We start from the raw sequence: 19,863 nt of genomic DNA on the forward strand, positions 1-19,863 counted from the left end.
TTCTATTAATCCTAGGATAGCTGGTACTAAGAAGCCTTCTCGGGCTTTTCCCGTGCATGCCTCCATCCAAGAGCTTATTTCTGCTCAGTGGTCTGACCCTGATGGTCCCTTGAAGGTGGCAAGGGCTATGTGTCACCTTTACCCTCTGAGTGAAAGTCAGTTGGCACTCTTTGGGATGCCTAAAGTGGATGCATTGGTCACGGCTGTGACAAAAAAGACTACTCTCCTGGTGGAGGGAGGGGTCGCTTTGAAAGATATGCAGAACCAGCGGCTTGAATCCGCGCTGATGCAGTCCTTTGAAATCTCGGGCCTTTTCTTATGGGCGGCTATTTGCAGTTCCTATGCAGCCCGGGCCTGCCTTTCCTGGTTACAGCAGTCGGTTGAGCAGCCCGTCGATGGAGCGGGTTCCCTCGCTGAGGTCGGCCCGCGTATGAAGTCTGTCCTGTCTTTTTTGGATGATGCCGTTTATGATCTGGTCAGAGCTTCAGCTAAGCAGATGTTTGTGGCGGTTGCTGCCCACCGCCGCCTTTGGCTTCGGCATTCGGCGGCTGACATGGCCTCTAAACAAAGGCTGGTGAGGTTACCCTTTCTGGGCTTTCTATTATTTGGGGAGGATTTGAAGAAGATTGTTAAGGACCTAGGGGACTCTAAGTCCCAGTGGTTACCTGAGGTTAGGCCGAGGCCTTCTTCCAAAAGTCCTTCTTTTCCCTCCTCTTCCAGACCACGTGTTTGCGAAGCTCGCAGGTATCTCCTGGGGCGCTCTGCAGGGTTTTCTCAACGTTCCCGTTTCCAGCAGAGGAACTCCTTTCATTCAGACAAACGCGTTGCGGCATCCGGGCAACGTCCAGGAGTTCAGGAGCGTCCTCCACAATGATGGGGTGCCGGTCCACTCGTCGGTTCCCGCAGTAGGGGGTTGTCTCTCCCTCTTTCTCGAGGAGTGGACCAAGATTACTTCGGATCAGTGGGTCCTGGACCTGATCAGAGAAGGTTACCGATTAGAATTTGCTGCCCTGCTGGGAGACGCTTTTTTGGAGTCCTGATGCAGCACTGCCGTCAAACGGGCGGCGGTAAAGGAGACCTTTCAGGTTTTACTGAAGCTCGGAGCGGTGGTTCCAGTTCCTCCCGCCGAACGCGGCTGCGGTCGCTACTCCATCTATTTTGTGGTGCCTCGAAAAGGCGGGTCGTTCAGACCTATCCTCGACTTACGCAGAGTCAGCGAGGCCTTAGGAGTGCGACACTTCCGCATGGAAACCCTGTGCTCCGTCATTGCGGTGGTACAGCCATGAGGGTTTCTCACGTCTCTGGACCTCAAGGAAACATATTTGCACATTCCCATCTGGCCTCCGCATCAGCGGTTTCTCCGGTTTGCAGTGTTGAGCCAACATTTCCAGTTTTGCACCTTGCCTTTCGGCCTGGCAACAGCTCCTCTGACCTTTTCCAAGGTGATGGTAGTGGTGGCTGCCTTTTTCAGGCGAGAGGGTATCAGAGTTTGCCCTTATCTCGACGACTGGCTCATCAGAGCGGATTCAGCAGACGAAAGCCGACTGCCACAACCAGAGTTATTACAGTTCTTCAGACTCTGGACTGCGTAGTCAATATACCCAAAATTCACCTGACCCCCCCTCTCAGTCTCTCGAGTATCTGGGGGTCCGGTTCGACACGGCTTCGGGGTTCGTCTTTCTTCCCGACAACAGGTGACTCAAGCTTCAGAATCAGGTTCGCCTGCTCCTGCGGATGCCTCGCCCTCATGCTTGGGACTTTGTTCAGCTCCTGGGATCGATGACGGCCACCATAGAGGTGGTTCCCTGGGCGAGAGCTCACATGAGGCCGCTGCATCTTGCTCTGCTCCAGCAATGGTCTCCGATTTCCCAGGAATACCAACACAGACTAAAGTGGCTTCCTGTGGCCCAGCGCAGTAAGAATTGGTGGCTTTCCGACAGCATGCTGTGACAGGGGATGCCCCTGGCTCTTCCTTGTTGGTGTATGGTGATAACGGATGCCAGCCTATCGGGCTGGGGAGCTCATTGCCAGGGACGCTATGCTCAGGGTCTGTGGTCAGTCGCAGAAGCGGGATGGTCCATCAATCGCTTGGAACTGAGAGCGATATTCCAGGCTCTTCTGGCCTTCCACAGGACTCTGAAGGGCCTTCCTGTCCAAGTTCTGTCGGACTTGGGTATAACAAAAGAGAGGGAACAAAGTACAAACTAAAGTCCAAACAAAAAAACAGCACCACGGGCCTTTAAAATGGAACAAAGTTCTTTAATGAATGAGCCTTGACCTGACATTTGGATACAGAAAGTGAAGGTGCCTTGGTGCTTTATAACTTTTGCTACGTGAGACGTGGGGTAAGGAATATTGTAGATGAAAATATTCGAGTTATTCCCCAAGTTTTCCACGTCATCACTGTGACCCCTGACGCAGGTGCTAGTCACCGAAACACGGCCCGTGTCGGGTCAAGGCTCATTCATTAAAGAACTTTGTTCCATTTTAAAGGCCCGTGGTGCTGTTTTTTTGTTTGGACTCAAGTTCTGTCGGACAACATGACAGCAGTGGCCTACATCAATCGTCAGGGCGGCACTCAGTGCAGGGCCCTGGCCGTGGAGGCGTCTCAGATTTGCAACTGGGCTGAGTGCCACTTAGAGCTGCTGTCCGCGACTCACATAGCAGGTCAGAGCAACGTACAAGCCGATTTCCTCAGCAGTAATCAAATCGACCTGGCGGAATGGGAACTTGCAGAAGAAGTTTTTCTTCAGATTTGTGCCAAATGGGGGACTCCAGGTTTGGACCTCATGGCGAGGTCAAGTGCAAGCACCAAAGTCCCTCGCTTTTTCAACAGAAGGAGAGATCCTTGCTCGGCGGGGTTGGATGCCCTGGCTCAACCTTGGCCCGCGGGCCTCCTGTATGTGTTCCCTCCTTGGCCCTTGATAGGGCGTGTGCTACTTCGGATTTGCTTGCACCGAGGATTGGTGATCCCCATCGCCCCAGATTGGCCGAGGCGTCCATGGTACGTGGATCTCCAGCGGATGCTGGTGGACCTTCCTCTTCCTTTGCCTCTGGTTCCGAGCTTGTTAGTTCAGGGTCCGGTGTCTATGGAAGATCCTTGCCGCTTTGGTCTAACAGCCTGGCTCTTGAGAGGGCGCAATTGAGGGACAAGGGCTATTCTAACAAGGTCATTGCCATGCTCTTGCAGGCTCGCACGCGGACTACCTCTGCAACTTATGCTTGGATCTGGCGCAATTTTGAGGCGTGGTGTGCCCTAAAGTCTATCACTCCGACTCTGGCTACAGTCTTGCTTTTACTGGACTTTTTGCAGGACAGGCTACAAAAGGGCCTGGCTTACAATTCCCTTCGAGTTTTTGTTTGTTTGTTTGTTTATTTATTTATTGCATTTGTATCCCACATTTTCCCACCTCTTTGCAGGCTCAATGTGGCTTACTTTACAACATGAATAATGGAAATATATAAGAAATTATATATTTAGTATAGCATAAGGATCTTAGGTAGCATGATAATAATAAAGCAGGATAGTAGAGTAACAAGCAAATATCGTGAGGCAGTTCTGGATCTATGTGTAGGGGTTCACATTTGTTGATCTTTTTGGTATGCCCTGTCAAAGAGATAGGTCTTCAGTAGTTTGCGGAAGTTAGTTAGTTCATAGATCGTTTTTATGTTGCGCGGCAGTGCATTCCAGAATTGTGTGCTCAAGTAGGAAAAGTTTGACTCATGCGTTAGTTTGTATTTTAGACCTTTGCAGTTGGGGAAGTGAAGATTAAGGAATGTGCGGGATGATTTTTTAGCGTTCCTGGGTGGTAAATCTATCAGGTCTGACATGTAGGCTGGAGCGTCTCCGTGAATGATTTTGTGAACTAGGGTACATATTTTGAACGTGATTCTTTCTTTAAGTAGGAGCCAGTGTAGTTTTTCTCGTAGGGGTTTAGCACTTTCATATTTTGTTTTTCCAAATATGAGTCTGGCTGCAGTGTTCTGGGCTGTCTGAAGTTTCTTGATTATTTGCTCTTTGCAGCCAGCATAGTTGCAATAGTCTAGATTTCTGAGCACCATTGATTGTACTAGGTTACGGAAGACGGTCCTTGGGAAGAAAGGTCTTACTCTTTTTAATTTCCACATTGAGTGAAATATCTTCTTGGTTGTGTTTTTCGCATGATTCTCAAGTGTAAGGTGTTGATCAATAGTGACTCCAAGAATTTTTAGGGTGTCTGAAATTGGAAGATTCAGTTTTGGTGTGTTAATGGTGGTGAATTTGTTCATGTTATGTTGAGAGGTGAGTATTAGGCATTGGGTTTTTTCTGCATTGAGTTTCAGCTGAAATGTATCCGCCCATGAATGCATGATATGTAGACTCTGGTTGATGTCATTGGAAATTTCCTTTAAATCTTGTTTGAATGGGATATAGATCATTACGTCGTCTGCGTATATATATGGGTTGAGGTTTTGGTTTGATAGTAGTTTGGCCAAGGGTATCATCATCAAGTTGAATAAGGTCGGTGAGAGAGGGGATCCCTGTGGAACTCCGCATTCAGGAATCCAAGTGGCTGATGTAGTCAAGTTAGATGTCACTTGGTATGATCGTGTGGTTAGGAACCCCTTGAGCCAATTGAGAACGTTACCGCCAACTCCGAAGTACGCTAGGATATGTAGTAATATTCCATGGTCGACCATGTCGAAGGCGCTGGACATGTCGAATTGTAGGAGTAGTATGTTCTTGCCAGTTGCAATCAATTGTTTGAATTTAGTCATAAGAGTGACTAGCACTGTTTCAGTACTGTGGTTAGACCGAAATCCTGACTGGGAGTTGTGTAATATTAAGAATTTGTTTAAATAGTTTGTGAGTTGTTTGGACACCATTCCCTCCGTTAGTTTGGTTATTAAGGGAATGGATGCTACTGACCTGTAGTTGGTTAGTTCACTACCACTTTTCTTTGCGTCTTTTGGTATAGGGGTGAGTAGAAGGTTTCCTTTCTCCTTCGGGAAGAGTCCATTTTGTAACGTGGTTGAGATGATTTGTTAGGTCTGTTATAAATTGTTGTGGGGCAGATGTCATAAGGTTGTTTGGACATATGTCTAATTTGCAGTGAGATTTGGCGAATCTTTTGAGCGTTTGGGTGATGAGATCCTCCGATAGTATCTCGAAGTTGATCCAGGTTCTGTCTGCTGGGTATACACCAGGGTCTGGATCTAGACAGTCAAGGAGATCGGCGTGGTCAATGGTGCTGACAGGTATTTTGAGTCGCAGTTTTACGATTTTCTCATTAAAGTATTTTGCGAGATTGTCTGCTTCTGGTGTGTCTTTGCTGTTGGTTGTGATTCAAGTGGCAGCGTTGACTTGCTTCCGGGGGAAAGTCTCCAGCTTGTCCCTTACTGCTCATCCGGATATTGTCCGATTTCTCAGGAGTGCTTCATCTCCGTCCTCCCTTGCGGTCGCCCTGTCCAGCTTGGAACCTGGGGCTCGTGTTGAAGACACTCCAGCAATCTCCTTTTGAGCCTCTTAAACGGGCTTCTGAGAAGGATGTGACTCTCAAGACCAGTCTTTTTAGTGGCAATGACGTCGGCAAGAAGAGTGCCTGATCTTCAGACTCTTTCCTGTTGGGATCCTTCTCTACAGTTCTCGGAATCCGGGGGAACTGTTCGTACGGTGCCTTCCTTCCTGCCTAAGGTGGTTTCAGCTTTTCACCTGAACCAGCCCATTTTTCTACCTTCCTTTTGTAAGGAGGAGATTCCGGACTTCTTTTGGCAATTGCGCTTTTTGGATGTCCACAGGGCTCTGTGGCAGTATCTTCAGATGTCAAATGAGTTTAGGAATTCTGACCATTTATTTGTTCTGTTGGCAGGTCCCCGACGGGGGTTTCCGGTGTCTAAGGCCACTATAGCCCGCTGGCTTAAGGAACTCATTTTTTCTGCTTATCTGTTTTCAGGGCGGTCGCTGCCTGAAGTGTTTAAAGCGCACTCCAAGAGGGCAATGTCCTCTTCTTGGGCTGAAATGAGTGTCTTTTCTCTTCAAGAGATCTGTCGTGCGGCTACCTGGGCTTCTCAGCTCTCTTTTGTATGGCACTACAGGCTGGATGTGGCAGCGCGGCAGGACGCGCATTTTGGAGCGCAAGTGCTTGCTCGTGGAGTTGCCTGTTCCCACCCTACTTAGTGAGTGCTTTGGTACATCCCATCAGTTAATGGATTCATCTGCTGTTGATGACAAGGAAGGGAAAATTAGGTTCTTACCTTGATAATTTTCTTTCCTTTAGTCACAGCAGATGAATTCATGATCCCTTCCCTTTAGTTTTTGTACAGATGCTGCATACAAACTTTGAGGGGCATACTCGAAGATGGCCGGCCATATCTAAGGGCGGCCATCTCCGGGGATGGCTCCGCAAAGGGGCGGAGCTGACCTTATTATCAAAATAGATGGGCGGCCATCTTTCGTTTCGATAGTACGGTCGGGGCCAGCCAAATCTCAACATTTAGGTCGACCTTAGAGATGGTCGACCTAAATGATGAGATCGCCGCACTTAGAGATGGCCGGCCTCGGTTTTCGGCCATAATGGAAACCGAGGTCGGCCATCTCAAACCCGGCCAAATCCAAGCCATTTGGTTGTGGGAGGGGCCAGCATTCATAGTGCACTGGCCCCCTGACATGCCAGGACACCAACCGGGCACCCTAGGGGGCACTGCAGTGGACTTCATTAATTGCTCCCAGGAACATAGCTCCCTTCCCCCAAAACCCACTCCCCACAACTGTACACCACTGCTATAGCCCTTATGGGTAAAGAGGGGCACCTACATTTGGGTACAGTGGGTTTTGGGCGGGTTTTGGAGGGCTCCCATTTACCACCACAAGTATAACAGGTGGGGGGGGGGGGGGGATGGGCCTGGGTCCGCCTGCCTGAAGTGCACTGCAGTACCCCCTAAAACTGCTCCAGGGAGCTGGTTATGACATTTCAGGCTGGCATAGAGGCTGGCAAAAAAAATAAGGTGGGAGGGACTTGATAACCACTGGGGGAGTATGGGGAGGTCATCCCCGATTCCCTCTGGTGGTCATCTGGTCAGTTGGGGCACCTTTTTGAGACTTGGTCCTAAAAATAAATGGACCAAGTAAAGTCGGCCGAATGCTCATCAGAGCCAGCCTTCTTTTTTCCATTATCGGCTGAGGGCGGCTTCAGGAAAAGGGCCACCATCTCCCGATTTGTGTCGGAAGATGGCCGCCCTTCTCTTTCAAAAATGAGCTGGATTGTGTCTCATCAGGAGTACTTGAAGACAGGCTCTCAGAGTTACTACATGCTGTTTTTATTGCAGGAGGTTGATAACGTCCCTCCTATGGTTATTGCTCTGGTTCAGGGGCGTTTGTTCACTGTGAGGAAAGTGTGTTATTTTGCCTTTCGTATTCACTGTGCTTTGGAAATTTCATATACTGAAGGCAGAGGGGGCTGGGCGTCCAGGATCACCATTTTCTTTCAGTGTTCTCTATCTCCACCTGCTGGTAGGGGGATACCACCCATCAGTTAATGGATTCATCTGCTGTGACTAAAGGAAAGAAGATTATCAAGGTAATAACCTGGTTTTCCCGTGTGCGAGTGTGTATGTGTGTGAGAGAGAGAGTGTGTGTGATACAGTGTGTGCGAGTGTGTGTGAGAGAGAGAGATTGTGTGAGACAGAGAGACTGTGTGAAAGATAGGGAATGAATGTGAGAGAGTGTGAGAAAAAAAGACTGAGTGGGTGAAAGTGATTGAGAGAGAAAGAGTGAGAGTGTATGAGAGAATGTGTGAGATTAAGTGACATAGTGTGTGTGTGTGAGAGAGAAAGAGTGTGAGAGGCAGCAGGGCCCCCTTCAGTCTGAGGTCCGGACCACCCCCGGTCAGGACCTCCCTCCCCATTACTCTCTGGTCTTAGGACCCCCTCCCCCCTCCCCTCTGGTCTGAGGACCCCTACCCTCCTCTCTTTGGTCTCTGGACCCTCTCCTCCCCCCCCTCATCTTTGGACCCCCTCCCTCCTTCTCTCGTTCTGTGCCCTCCAAGTGCAAGCAGGACATGTGCTGCTGCCTCTCCCCTTCGTAATTGCCAGCTGTTAAAAACTTTTTACCTACTGCTGCACCGGCAAGAGTGAAGGGGAGCACGCAGGGACACTGCTTCAGACTGCCATTGCTTTCACTTCTGTTTCTGCTTTTCCTCTGGTCCCGCCCTTCCACAAACAGGAAATGAGGGAGAGGTGGGGTCTGCTCCGGTGAGCTCAAAAAAGCTCCAAGGGGAGAGGATTCCTGATTAATTGATGGTCCAGAAGAAATTAGGTGTTTGTCCATAGGACCCAGGACACTTGGAGTCGATGTCTTCGGCTTCACTTTACTCTTCCCCTTTGAGAATTATAGTATAGTCAAAACTCCCAAGGGGCAGGGTGGTGTTTTTATTCTTTCTTTCTATCCCGGGAAGAATTGCCCCTCTCCCACAATGGACATGTGTCCAAATGGACGAGGGGAGTCTCCCAGAAGGCTTAAAATATATTCCTCTAACATGACCTCTTTCATCTGACTCCTGATATCCGTGAATATCAGTAGATGAGTAAGGGTCCTACCCATAACTAATTTAGGCTCAGGAGGTTAAGCATCCTGCTAGTCATTAGTTAAGAAGGAGAGAAGACAGGTAGCAAGGGTAATTACCTTTATTATATCTTACCACAATAACACAGTAGGATCAGGAATACAAGCAGATAGGTGAACGGCCGGACAGCACTTCGTGTAGCAAGTCAGAAGGTCTTCTGGCACGCCCAAAATCTACCCACCTTATATATTCTCATATCTCCATTCTAAGTAATGGGGCCCATAAGCTACCATGTTAAGTTGTTTATCCCAAGCTAGCTGACCACAATCTTGCCCAATTGGAAAGTTGACACCCCTTTTTCTTAATCATTTCCTTGCACTTGGCATGACACATTCATTTCTCAACTTGTTTTTCTAACTTAGATTAGAGAAAAGTCCACTTTGTAACTGATAGTTTCCATTTTAATTCTCTAATCTTCCATTTTGTTTCATTTTTTCCCTTGACCTAGCTTTCCAATTTAAGTCATTCAAGCCTTTTCCTAAGCCTGACAACTACACTTGGCTTTACCATCAGGCCTCTGTCTGTGCTAACAACTAGGCCATACTTTTCCAGTAAGCTCCCAGTTATGTCAGCCATCAGATTTCTGACTCAGCCAAGGTCTGTAATAGCCTGAGCTCTATGACTGGGCCCGCCACCATTCCAGTGGGGGGGGGGGGGGCTCTGTCTGTACCATAATTATACATTCTCCACTTGTCACCCCATCTGGGGGGGTGACACAAAGCTCGTCAAGCTTGTCATCATCCATTCCAGAAGGTGGCAAGCTATCAAACGAGAGGGCGTGTTTTGATTTTAGGAATTATCGGTACATATTAGGAAACTTCAGTCTTAGATATTGATATTGATATATCTTCCTGGGTTTCCCTTTACAGTACCCTTGGGCACTCTTAATCTCGATGTCACCCCTCTTGAGACCTACTCAAACCTGTGGTAAGGAAGACTTTATAGGTGAGAAAGATCTATGGGTCCATCTACAAAACCTATCTGGCATATCCCATTGATTAAGCAAACATAATTTCATGTATAAGTATCAACCTGAACTGAATGTACATGTTTCCGAAGGTTATATATGGATTAGCACTATTTGACATTGTTTAATATTCAGCATCAATTTGTAATTAGTATCAATATCAAATGTATCATACCACTAAATAGTTGCAGGTCTTTCTATGTCTTCCACTGTATCTGTTGCATAGTGGTGTAACCAGCGCGTGGGGAGCTAATCTAATACATCTGCTTCAGTAGTCTTGGGAAGGAATGGTAGTTTTGATTAAGCATTGTTATGGACTCAACAAATATGTGATTAGTACTCTGATTGCAGGCTGTCTTAGGTTGTAGACATCCAGAATCCTTGAGCTGGTTGGAATTTCTGGGCCTTAGAATTACCCGTCATGGCCATGCAATCGTGAGCATCAAGAAGCAGATGGCAGTTAAGAAGTTGTGTCATATGGGAAGAAAATAGCAGTAATAATACTAAGAAGGGCCATACATAGGCGTTGACATAGGCATAATGACTGGGGAGCATGAAGTTCCCTTTTATATAAGCACGAACCCACCCCAGGGTTTTATATATCCCTTAACATAACCCCACTTGGAGCTTGGTCAAACCTACAGAGAGACATGCAACTAAGTGAGCCTGTATCACAGTTAAATAATGGCATAACTGGCTGATACTTAAAGGGTTTACACCTACATTGTGATATCTTGGCCTGTATTAGGGTTTGATGTTACCCTTGTGTGAGCAGTATCAACTTAAATTTAAATTACATAAACAGAAATGGCAGAAAAGAGGTTCATGAAATGTTCAAAACCAATACAAAAAGAAAATAAAGACAATTAGAGTCCAATTCTGACTGTCCATTCATAATAGAGAGTGTGTCATTAGCTAGAAAGGGAATATTAAGAAAACAAAATAAAATTGAACCTTTCAATCAGGATTATTGCTAAACTGAAAATAAAACAAATTATGAGTCTGTAATGTCCATAAATAGCAACTGTAGATCTCAAATTAATTCTCTCCTGATCTTGCTTGACAGTATTTGCAGGAGGTTCTAGTTCTGAGATGTTTTCAACAGGTATCAAGGAGTTGCACGACAGTATCCTCATGGGTGATAGATCTTTGATGTTTGCATGGGCGTAGAGGTCAGCAACAGCAAGTTCACTAGATCTGGTCGCTTTTGGTTAGTCTTGTGGGGGAAGGAAAAGGTGCCAATTGTCAAGCAGGTCTGAAAGTTCAAAGTGGATGTCCTGAACTATAAAGAAATCTGGAGATTCAAGAGTCATAAATAGGCTGAAACAGGCAAAGTCTGTTATTCTCAGGAAACTGGGATTTCCAGAATGTATCCCCACTTCTGGCTTGCATAATGTGCAAGACAGATTGGTGATAGCTAGTAATATATGGTGAAATAACAGTAGAGGCTAAGTATATGGAACAAAAGGGAAGGGTACAAAAAACAACAATAAAAATAAAAATTTGGAGATGATGTTGATAGTTCAAGTGATTGATGTATGGAGGGTCAGGAATACATGGTGCACAAAAACAGTCAAAAAGCGCGGGCATTGCGTTGCAATCTATCGCCAGTAGGTATGGAATCTTCATCTGCGATGACTACCATTCACCAAGGGTTGGGCCCTTAGCTGCAGGAGGCCTGCAGGACTTACGAGTTAGATGATTCAGACATACGGACAGAGGACAAAGATTCTTGCAACTCCAGTACGTGGAGTGCTGGTGTCTTTTCCTCATGGACCAGTTGATGCATGTGTCGAAACTCTCGCACCATAAGATCGTGCATCTCACACCGGGTAAAGTTGGGATCAGCGCATTTGTCCTTTAACCTGGCAATTTGTTTCAGGAACGTTGCCCTCAGTTCTGCTACATTATGTGGTAGCTCTTCTCCGCTGACAGCTGTCCCCTCAGTGAGGGACGTCAAGGTGATTCCTGTATCCATCTGGGGAAAGGCAAAACTTAAACAGACCAGTAGTGCAACTTATGTGGTTAATTTATTGAAAGAAGTCATAATGTCTTGTGAGAGTCATGGAGAACAAGTGCGTAAATACAAGAATCAGAAAATGAGCAGTACAGGGGGAGAATTCAGACAAGGGAGGGTTAGGAGGCGGGTCGTGGGTATAAATGGGGGTGTGTCAGCAGCGGGGCCAGAGGAAGGGGCAAAGGAAGGAGGCAGGGTAAGGAACAAAGCATCGAGAACAAAAATAAAAATTTAGAAAACCACCCTGAAGTGTTTAAGATAAAAATAGGCTAAAAAAACAAAAGAATGTACTGGGAAAATTAATGTATAACCAAAAGTTCCAAATCAATGTCTCTCTAAGAGAAGAAATATAAGAAAGGTCAAAATGGATTTGAATCATTAAATGTATAAAAATATTATACACTTGAATTGCAGCAGGGCATATTCAGATTGCAATGCAAGAAAAAGGTACCTTGAAAAGGAAAAATGGAAGGGAAAAAAAACATTTAAAAGTGCAGACACCCTTGATTGACCTTCACATAGAGTTTAAGTAACCCTTTGCAACCAGTCAATGAAGTAGGAAAAAGCACATTGCTCCAAGACACAACCACAACGTGACAAGAGTTAGTTGAATCAAGGAGAAAACCAAAGACGCGCAGCATAAATTCCAGGACAGCTGCAAGTCATACAGTTTAGAAAAATCAGGCACCAGCGTTTCTAGCTTTCACTCTCCTGGAGAGGAAGAGAGAATGAAATTGCAAGAGTTGTGACTTCCTGTATTAAATAGAAAGGAATCAGGAAGAAGGGCTCATAAATTTTTCCCTATCTGAAAGCTGCACCAACTCTCTTTGTAAGAATAGAATAAAATGATAGAACAAAGGTGGATCTGTGAGCAGTGCAAAGGTCTCCCTTGAATGGCCAGTCCAGGAGAGCATTACACATGCTAATAGTTATTAAGTACTTCTGATTCCTGTAAATGAGGAATTGGCAAAACTTTCAGATCTTACACACCATAAACAGACTTCAAAAGGCTTTATATTCATAAAAAACTAAAAAGCAGTTCCGCAGATGCAAACAAAGTCAACACAGAAGTTCATTATAGCATATGAACACATCAAAAATAAGCAATATACAGCTTCATTTAAAAGGGATCCCGTATGGACTTAAATGACATACATAAGTCGGTTAAGGTGTAGAAATAAAAAAACATAAAAGGAGCACCCTCCGGGGATTGCCCATCCCTGCAGCTGATAAGAAATCCCCAGGGAGGCTACGTATAAAGGCAAATAAATAACCTGCTGACTTAGTTAAGTCATTTGTTTGGTACCATCAATATACACTTGCAATTTTAACCTTTAAAAGTATAGAATAAAGAACAGGGTTATTAACAGACCTATGTCACATGTAATAGAAACAGAAACATCACGCCAACACACATACATAGAAATGGTTTCTGGATACTAAATGAGGAACTCAATAGCGTGAGTGACTGTGAGCAACAAAATCGTGGGGTCTCGAAAATCAGTTTGGATTAGGGATTTTGGCGACGTTGTTTTCTAAATTTGTGTTGTGGCGGATGAGGACATGTAGCCGCGTAATGGCCGAATTGCTGGCACCGATAACACTGAACATTGGCATGGCGGCACAACTGGGTAAGGTCCTCCCTATCCGAAGGGAAAAAGTTTAGCACCCTCTCCAGAGGAGTGGGTGGTGTGGGAGTGGTCATATCGATAAAGATATCCAGTGTTAGAATTTTAGGACAATCTAGAACGTAGTTATGGAACTATGGTGTAGAGCAAGTTTACATCAAACCCAGGCCTAGAACCAGTGGTTTGAAGCCATAAATTAAGGACGGGACAGTATAAGTATCAGTGATAATTGTATAACAGTGAAAATAAATTAGAACCTGATCTAGAACACAGTCCTAGGGCCAAGGTTTCAGGGAATACAGTAGAATTATGAAAAAACTAAGGGCAGTATGCTAATAGTTTACAAGAGCATGCAATACTCACGTGTCTTCTAATATACTCAGATTCTGTGTAGGAGGTCTAAAATATAAATGATCAGTCGGCGTAAAGATCCACATACTGAGGCGAGGAAGTGACGTCACCGACGAGCATGACCGCTTGAAACCCGTGTTCCCGAACACTCTCAGAAATAACGAGCGATTTCCCGACCTCAAGTGAGAGCGGAGCATTGAAATTACTGAAGGGAGAAGCTGCAGAACGGAAAGTCTCTGAAGGGCTCATGCAGAAGCGAGCGGATCCACTAAATCTGACCCAGTTTGCATTCGAGCCCGACGCGATCAGGAAAAAAAACATAGCGGCCCGTGAAGAGGAGGATACGGAGGGACGGGCCATGCCAGATCTGCAGCACTCAGGAGATCTATTTATAACTCAGACTCAAGGGGAATCCCAGGTGGCGGGCCTACCGGTGCTGTGTGCCTGGATCCAGGAAATTAGATCTGATCTAAAGGCGATGCGTACAGAACTGGTGACTCTGGGTGCCGATCTGAGGGGAGAGATAGCGGAGATGGGCCATAGAATCGAGGAGGTGGAAGGCTGAATCGACGAGCACTCCGAGTCTTTGGGCTCCCTAGAACGACAAGTAGCGGATGAACGCCTGGGTCAGCAACTGATCAATGACAAATTGGAAGACCTGGAAAACAGAAGTAGGAGGCACAACCTTCGCTTCCGCGGCCTGCCTGAGACCCCGGCACTTCAAAATAGTGAACACGTGGTTCAGCAAATTGCTAGCTCTCTGCTGGCAGCCACAGAGGAGCCGGTCCCTCCGGAAAAAATAATCCTGGAAAGAGCGCATCGAGCCCTAGGGGCTAATAGAAGGAATGTGCCTAAAGATATAATAGCCTGCTTCCAGGATTTTAAACTGAAAGAGCGAGTTATAGCAGCTGCGAGACAGGCAAAAGATTTCAAGTGGGACAATTACTCGGTGGAAATTTATCAGGACTTAGCTGCAGCTACCCTGAAGAGAAGAGCCGAGCTTAAGCCGATAACAGCCAAGTTGAGAGAACTGGAGATCCGATATCGTTGGAGATACCCGTTTGGGCTTGCATTCTATAAGGATGGGAAACAACATCAAATAAAATCGGTAGCAGAGGCTTTAGCGATACTACAAGGGGAATACCAACCGGCAACACCATCTACAACAGAGAGGCCCATCCCTTCTACGGACTCCAGAACACATCCAAAGTGGCAGAGAGTGGGCCAGAAGCGCCTTCAACATCAGAAGTCTGCAGGGCGCCTCACCTGAAGCCACCTGAATGCAAGACGGGGTAAGACCCTGACTGCATCACTGAAAGAAACTGGGGCACTGGGTCAGAACAGGCTCTGCGTAAGGACCAATTGTGTTGAATATGTTGGTTATTAAGGTTGATTGGGAGATTGAGGGGGGAAATGTGTAAAGCTGTCCTATTTGCCAGGAGGGTAATGGATGAGGAAAATATTCTGAGAGGGCAAAAGGCATGACTGGGGAAAGGTGGATCACATTCCTCTTGAGTAGCACCGACCAAGATTTGGCAATGATGCTTTTGTTAAAGGGACAGGGGAGAGGGAGGGGGGGAGGTTTCTGGAGGGCTGGGGAGGATATGGGTATAGGGGGGCTGAAGGGTGGTGGAGGGGGGTGGGTGGGACCAGAGGGAAGCCTCAGCATATGGTACACAGATAACAGTGACAGAAATTATAGTATGCTTGTATAATGCTTAAATATGTGACTGTAAATGTGCAAGGGCTGAATACCCCGCAGAAAAGGAAACAGGTATTTAGAGAAATGCTGCGCCTGAAAGCAGATGTGCTGTTCCTACAAGAGACACATCTCAAAAAGACTCATGAACACTTGATGAGACATAAGCAATATCCCATCGTACAATGTGTGTCTAATACTGAGTCTCAAAAAAAGAAGGGAGTCCTAATCGCACTGTCACGATCCCAGCCTTGGGAGGTTCATAAAATGATTAAGGACAAGGCGGGCAGATACATACTGTTAATAGTCTCCCTGAATAACGAATACTATATTATGCTATGTGTTTATGCACCAAACGAGGGTCAAAAATTATTCCTACAGGAACTGGAAAGGATTTTGCAAAAACATGTGAAGGGCCACTTGTTGATAGGGGGAGATCTGAACTTGACGGTTGATCCGAGTATGGACAACTCAGGAGGAGCAGCACGATATGCTAAGGGGGATAGAGTGGCTCTTAAGGCCTGGATGGCAAGATGGGGCCTGACGGACTTGTGGAGGGATAATCATGGGTTTGAGAGAGACTACACTCACTATGCCCCCAAACATAACACATACTCGAGAATTGACTACTGGCTGGGTGATGGGGCGATTGGAACTCGAGTAGGAAAGGTGGAGATTGAGCCCTGCAGCTGGTCTGATCACTCTTTAGTGACCCTGACTTTGCGGGCAGGAACAAAAGAGAGGGGGCACACACATTGGAGACTAAATGAAGCGCTATTACTAGATCCACAGAATATGGCTGAGATTGAAAAATACATTAGGGAATACATAGAGTTTAATGATAGGGGGGAAACACACCCGGTGAGCGTTTGGGAAGGAATGAAAGCGGTAGTAAGAGGGCAAATCATAGCGCTACAGACCCATGTAACCAAACTGCAGAAAGCACAAGAGGTGGAGAGTAGAATAAAGCTAGAAGCTAGCGAAAAAGAGCACAAGGCAGACCCGACAGATAAGAGGAAACTACAAAAATTACAGCAATGTAGAGCACAGCTTAATGATATACAGATGTCAGAAATAGCAACTCAGCTACAGAGGGTGCAACAAGAACACTTTGAGTTCGGAAACAGAGCCAGTAGACTTTTAGCTAATAAATTGAAGAAACAGGCCCAAAGAAACTATATAACGGGAGTATATGATACCCTTGGGAAGTTGATCCATCAAACAGGTGAAATACAGGAGGTATTCCAAGAATACTACACCCAACTATACAAATCAGAACAGGGGGGGACGTGGGAGGATATTGCACAGTACCTGCAGGGGGCGAACCTCCAAGTTCTTTCAGAGGGGGCGGTGGAATCCCTATCTGCCCCCATAACGATTGAGGAGGTGGAAAAGGTGATAGCGAGCTTATCTAACAACAAGGCTCCGGGACCGGACGGATTTCCAGCACGCTTCTATAAAATATTTGCTAAGTGGTTAGCACTGCTGTTGCTGAAAGCCATAACCTCCTTTGATGGTATAGGCGAGTTGCCTCACTCCTGGAGAGTGGCCGAGGTGGTTCTGATACGGAAGCTGGACAAGGACCCCACGCAATGTGGGGCGTACAGACCCATATCACTCTTAAATGTGGACTATAAAATCTTTACTAAGATTTTGGCCTTACGGCTGCAGAGGGTAATCCCAAGAGTGATACACGAAGATCAGACGGGATTTATAGAGGGCAGACAGACGTTCGATAACATTAGATCCCTGCTCCACATAATACAACATGCCACAGATGAAGGGGAACCGATACTGCTTTGCTCGGTTGATGCGGAAAAAGCCTTTGACCGGGTGGAGTGGCCATTCCTATTTGAAGTCTTGAAACAAATTGGGTTGGGAGGGAGAATTATGAATTGGCTCCAGCTGCTCTACACTAATCCCTTAGCAGTCCTAAAGATAAATGGCTCCTGTTCCAAGCCGATTAACCTGGGTAGAGGGACGAGACAGGGCTGTGCGGTATCCCCCCTGCTGTTTGCACTCTCAATCAAGCCTTTAGCAAAAAAAATTAGAGATCACGATAACATAAGGGGGGTGGTGAGAGGCAGTCGGAAGCATAAGATCATGCTGTTCGCGGACGATGTCTTGTTGACATTGTCCCAACCGACACATTCCCTGCAGCAGGTCATAGAGGTGATTTCACAATATGGGGTTTTATCGGGCTTTAAGATTAATGCTAATAAATCAGAGATACTTAATTTAACAGTACCCCAGAGAGAGGTCCGAGAGCTGCAGGGTCTATACCCATTCCAATGGGCTCAAAAAGCAATACGATATTTGGGCATCATGATCACCCCAAAATTAGAGTCCATGTTTCAGGAGAACTTCCCTAGGAAGTTAAAAGAGCTCTTCGGAGAGCTGGACAGATGGGAGGGACTCACGATATCGTGGGTGGGCAGGGTCCATGCAGTGAAAATGATGATCCTGCCCAAACTGTTTGGCCCTGCTGATCCCAATCCCCAGAACCTTTTTTCAACAGCTGAATAAAAAATGTTTGCGTTCATCTGGAGAAAACGTCCACCAAGAGTCCGTAGAAATATGATGTATCAGATGCCAAATGGGGGGGCATGGGTGTGCCGAACTTTTTCTTGTACTACCAAGCAGCACAGCTAAGGGTTTTGGCTGAATGGAACCCAACTAATGTTAAAAAATGGTTGCACTGGGAAAGAGCATGGATGGGAACACGATATATAGGGGACATACTATGGAAACCCGGGAGGGACATACTAGCGGTGATAGAAAGGGTCCCGGTGGGACTTAGCCATATTTTAAACACCTGGCTCCAAATAAGAAGACGGCTCTTCCCTGAGAGAACTTATTTCTTGCAAACGTCGATACAAGGAGCCCCGGGGTTCCCGCTTGGAAGGGAGGAGAAGATTTACCAGATATGGGCGAAGAAAGGTCTAAAAACATTGGGACAGATTTGGCTGAACGGGGAATTCCGGGCATACAAGGAACTGCAGGAGGAATATGGATTAGAGGAAAGAGATCTAGTATATTACAATTGCCTCAGGAATGTTATTTTCAAGCGGGCAAGGGATGAGCTAGAGTTGGCCGAGACAGAATTGGAAAAAGCTATGAAAAAGGGAGGGGGTAGAGGTGGTATAACACAAATATATAGGGCTTTGTTGTTGATCTCCTCCCCACAAGGCCTCTATACAAGGAGATGGGAGACAGAACTCCAGGACCATCACACGGGAGAGTGGTGGGCAAGCAGCTATAGGCATTTGTTGAAGCCATCCATCGCCCAGCCATTAGTAGAAAATGGTTATAAGATCTTTTACTGGTGGTATTATACACCGGTAAGACTACAAAAGATTTACCCACAAATATCAACAGATTGCTGGAGGGGCTGCGGGGGGGGGGGGGGGGAGGGGGGGGGGGAGGAACATTTTGGCACATCTGGTGGGAATGCCCAAAGGTTCAAAAATATTGGACAGAGATCGTGGGAAAGGTCAGAGAACTGACTAAGATAGACTACCCAAGACAAGCTGAGCACTGTCTACTACACATACGCCCCGGGAAGACCCCAATACATTGTCATAAGCTGGCCGTACAGGTATTCGGGGCAGCTAAAATGGCGCTGGCAAAAGCCTGGAAACAGAAGGAGACCCCAGGGATGCAGGTGGTGGAGGGTAGACTACACCATTTGTATCAAATGACGAAGTTGACTGCAATGCGAAAGGGGCAACTCCAGAAGTTTCAAAAAATATGGCAGGTATATGAGCAGTGGAGAGGAGAATGAATATCAAAACAAAATAAAACAGTATCAATCACAAACTGAGATATGACTGAGGATGGGGGACGGGAGGTGGGTGGGCTGGTAGGGGAATGGAGGAGGGAAAGAAAGGTAAAATGAGATGCTTATGCTATATGTTGTTGCAATATTGTTGTTTAATGATTGCTTCTGGATGATAGAATTGTATTGTTATATATTTTTTGAAAATTAATAAAAAAAAAAAAAAAAAAGATCCACATACTAATCGACATACGGAGAAGAGGTATAGAGTATGCATATTAGGATAAAGGTAAAGGTAAGAGTTTACGCTAGTGTTACTATCTAAAAATACTGCCCTCCAGGATAGGCCTCTGGTCAAGAGCCAAATAAGCGCCTCATCAACCACCCTAGTCAAGAGCCCACTAAACGCTTCATCAATCACCAGGAGCCAAAATACATGCATCACCGGTGCCAGGAGCCACAATACACGCTCACCGGTAGAGCCCTAAATCAGGGAGTGCACACATCAAGGGATTCAAGTACCCGTGAAAAAGGTACCGTGAATCCGGAAAGCAGTAACCCAATGAGTTTTCACGTGCTAGGAGCCTTAAATGCATCAACTGTGGCAGGATCCCTAAACGCTTCAACCAGCTTCCACTGGGTTTTCAATTAATCAAACTATAAATTTACGACCTCTGATTAGACTAGCTAGTAGGAAACGGTACAGAGGCGTCCCTCAGGAGTACCGGTGCTACAGGTTCTAGCCTAATTGGTAGAGAAGCAAGTGTTCTAGACTATTGAGCCAGCGCACTCCAAAAATGGAGTGGGATCTTTTGCTCAATTC

Source organism: Microcaecilia unicolor, chromosome 3 (assembly GCF_901765095.1).
Source record: "Microcaecilia unicolor chromosome 3, aMicUni1.1, whole genome shotgun sequence".
Taxonomy (NCBI): Eukaryota; Metazoa; Chordata; class Amphibia; order Gymnophiona; family Siphonopidae; genus Microcaecilia; species Microcaecilia unicolor.